Source organism: Callorhinchus milii, unplaced genomic scaffold (assembly GCF_018977255.1).
Source record: "Callorhinchus milii isolate IMCB2004 unplaced genomic scaffold, IMCB_Cmil_1.0 Scaffold2, whole genome shotgun sequence".
NCBI lineage: Eukaryota > Metazoa > Chordata > Chondrichthyes > Chimaeriformes > Callorhinchidae > Callorhinchus > Callorhinchus milii.
This window is the reverse complement of record NW_024704743.1, coordinates 123799892-123803789: the sequence shown is the minus strand read 5'-3', so window position 1 is coordinate 123803789 and position 3898 is coordinate 123799892.

Genomic DNA, 3898 nt, shown 5'->3' with positions numbered 1-3898 from the left:
TTCGGTGATGGGGAGCCAATGGAGCCTGGGCCAGAATTGGTGAGATGTGGGTACTGAGTTTGGTCCGGGTCAATATGTGGGCAGCAGAGTTCTGAATGAACTGAATCTTGTGAATGGTGGAGCTAGGGAGACCGGCGAGAAGTGTGTGGGAGTAATCCAAACGGTAGGTGACAAACACATGCACGAGGGATTTGGCTGGATTTGGGGTAAGGATGGTTGGAGACGGGCAATGTGGCGGAGGTGGAAGAAAGTGGTCCTGGTCAGGGACCGATGTGGGGGAGGAAGAACAGTTAGGGGTTGAACTGGACGCCTAGGTTGCGCACTGGTTTGGTGAGTGTGAGGGAAAGCCCAGGGAGGTTGAGGAGTTCAGATCCGCAGGAGTGAAGACGTTGACGGGAACCAGGAGTATGGCTTCCGTCTTGTTCATATTCATCTGCAGGAAGTTTACACTCATCCAGGCCTTGATGTCTGCCAGACAAGCTGATAGAACATTGGCGGACCTGGAGTTGGTACTGGAAGAGGCAAAGTAAATTTGTGTGATATCCGCATACATGTGGAAGTTTACCCCGTGTCTGGGGATGACATCGCTCAGAGGGAACATATAGATGAGGAAAAGAAAAGGCCAAGGATGGAGCCCTGGGGTACCCCACAGGTGACCGGGTGGGTGCGGGAGGAGATACCATTTGCTGAAATGAAATGAAGGCGGTTGGTTAAGTAGACTCAAACCATGCAAGTGCCGATCCACTAAGATAGATGAGGGAGGAGAGCCGATGGAGGCGGTTGGTGTGGTCGACTATGTCGAACGTGGCAGAGAGATCCAGAAGGCAGAGGGAGCCCTGGTCACAGATAGAGAGAAGGTCGTTTGGGGTTTGACAACCGCTGTCTCTGCTGTGGGCAGTGAGGGCGAAAACCCGACTGCAGGGCTCGAGGAGGGAGCGGAGGGAGAGGTGTGACCCAAGTTGACCTGCAACAATGTGTTCCAGGACTTTGGCAAAGACTTTTATCATAATTAGAAAGTTATCATATAGACAGTGAAACTCCCCTAAGAGTTGTTTCAGGCAGAGACCATAACTTTTAATACAACTTATGCAAAGTCTAAGTAACAAGTAAACTTGTACAAATTGTATATAATAATAATAATAATAATCCTTGCAATCTTTGTAATTCCCCGCTCCCCCCCAGTCCTGGTCAGACTGCACTGACTCCTGTCCCAGAGAGGATCCACTTCAAGATCCTCACCTCGTATTCAAGTCCCTCCACTCCTCTGCACCCCCCGACCTCTCTGACCTCCTCTCTCCTCAGCAAAGTACCCGTTGCCTTCGTTCCTCCGGGTCTGGCCTCCTCCTCGTCCCCCGAGTCCTCCGCTCCACCCTCGGCGGCGTGCCTTCAGCCACTATGCCCCGAGGCTCTGGAACTCCCTTCGCCTCGCTCCCTCCCTTCCTATTTTCAGGTCTCTGCTGAAGACCTTTCTTTTCGACCGAGCGTTTGGTCACCTTCCCCTTCCCCCCGACTCTCCCCACTCCCCCTCCCCTTCCCCTGGCTCCCCCCTCCCCTCCCCCTGGCTCCCCCCTCCCCCTGGCTCCCTCCCTCCCCCTGGCTCTCCCCTCCCCCTGGCTCCCCCCTCCCCCTGGCTCCCCCCTCCCCTGGATCCCACCGAATCCCCCTCCCCTGGCTGCCCCCCCCCCCCGGCTCGGCCCCGGGATCCGTTACTGTGAAGCGCTCTGAGACGCCGTCCGGTGTGGAGGACGCTATATAAATCCAAGTTGTTGTTGTTGTGTCCCACAAACAGTCATAGAGTGGAGCGACCAAATTGTTTTGGGGAATTGTTGGCCAACACACAGGGAAAGTTTCCCCCTGTCCCCATTCCCACCATATCTCTGTGATCTTCCGACCCGACCATTCCCTTTGATCAGCAAACACTTTGCTTATGGGTTCTCCCGCCCCCTCCCACCTGCCCCGCCGTTGCCATTTTGCCCCCTGCGCCTTTCTGAGCGCCATACCCGGAGTCCGCCTGCCTTGCTCGCTCGCTCGCTCGCTCCCTCCCCTCGTTCAAGACGCATGAGGAGCTAACTCTTTGACCGTGCTTTCGGTCATCATGTCCCTTCCCCACCCATTCCCCCGCACCTCCCTCACCTCCCACCCCCAGCTCAGGTGCCCCAGCTGACAGCGTCGAGTGCTTTAAGGCGTCCCTTCCCATATGAAACAGTAGCTGAATCAATATTATGTTATGTTACTGGAAGAGAGACACAAAAATATTGCTTCTGTGCCCCGCAGATATTTCTCAAATCTGGTCTGAGTCCCTCAGTAGCCAAAAGGTGGGTCAACGCTGAAAATGAACAGCATTATTTCTTTACCTTTATCCTCTCCGCTTTGAGTGTATAACCCAACAGCAATCAGCCTCCTGGGCAGCTTTTGTCATGTGCAACGTCACTTTCAATGGCCCGTGTTCCTGAGTTCCCACCTACCCTCAGCTCCTGGCAAGACCTTACCTTTCCCCAGGTACTCCTTTCCCTCATTTTTTAAAGCAAAGTGAATCACTTCGCATTTCCCTTTTATTGAACCTCATCTGCCACTTGTCAGCCCTTTTCTCTGTTCTGTTTAAATCTTCTCGCAGTCTCTACCGTCCTCATTGCTATTCACTCTCCTTTGAGTTTGTATGGTCTGCAAACTTTGATACCTCCCCCCCGTGTGCAAGTCAAAGGCATCGATATAAATAAACAACACCTTTTTGATCCTACTCCGAGGGCGAGAGATCGAGGAGATCAGTCGCAGGCCTTTTTATACTTTCCTTTTCAGATGTTTGTCTGATTCCCTATTACTGATTCTACCTTCACTCGGATTCTGAGTGTTCTGTGCCTCATGCCCTCCCGTTCCCACGGCACCCCCACCCCCCTCCGACTGTGCTCCCTCTATACTGTCTGTCTTCACTCCCAGATCAGAGTAAAGCTCCTCTACGTTGTTTGTCCACACTCCCAGGTCAGGGTTAGAGACACAGTAAAGCTCTACACTGTGCGTCCACACTCCTGGGGAGAGATAGTGAGAGAGAGAGACAGAGATATAATAATAATAATAATAATAAAACTTGCATTTGATATAGCGCCTTTTCATGTCTGCGACACACAAACTATACTGTAACGTTCAATGACTGTATAGTTTGGGGGAGAAACAAGAGATTTACGCAGACTGTACAGCCTGGAAATAGACCACTCGACCCACCCAGTCCGTGCTGGTGTTTATATACTCCGCACGAGCCTTCACCCACTCCTCCCTCCCACATGTCTCCCTCGTGTGAAAGTCTAGCTTCCTCTTGAATGTATCTACGTTGATCTGACTCCGCCATTGCTTCAGGCAGCGAGTTCCACAACCTCACTATCTCTCTGTGTGAAGTAGCTCGTCCTTTGGCTCCCTGAGCCGCTCTCTTATACTCGTGTCCCCTGGTTACAGGTTCCCCGGCCAGTGGGATCAGCCTATTTATGTTAACATTATCAAACCTTGCTAGAATTTTTAAACACCTCAATTAGATCTCCCCTTAAATATCTCCAGGGGAAAAAAGGCCCGACCTCTCCAGTCTGTCCTGATAGCAGTAACCCTGGTATCATCCTCATAAAGCTACGCCGTACTCTCTCCATCGCTGTTATATCCTTCCTGTCGTGTGGAGACCAGAACAACAAAAAAAAATTATAATTTGGCCACTCAATCCACGACAGTTTGTGGGACGCTGCTGTGCGCAATTGGCTGCCGGGTTTCGCCCACAAAATACACAGTTCACTACACTTTACAAGAGGTTCTGTGAGACGTCTCGAAGACGTGTTAAGGCTCTATATCAAATGCAAGGATTATTATTATTATTATATTATTCTAATTGCACACAATACTCCAAATGTTTTGCTCCATTATT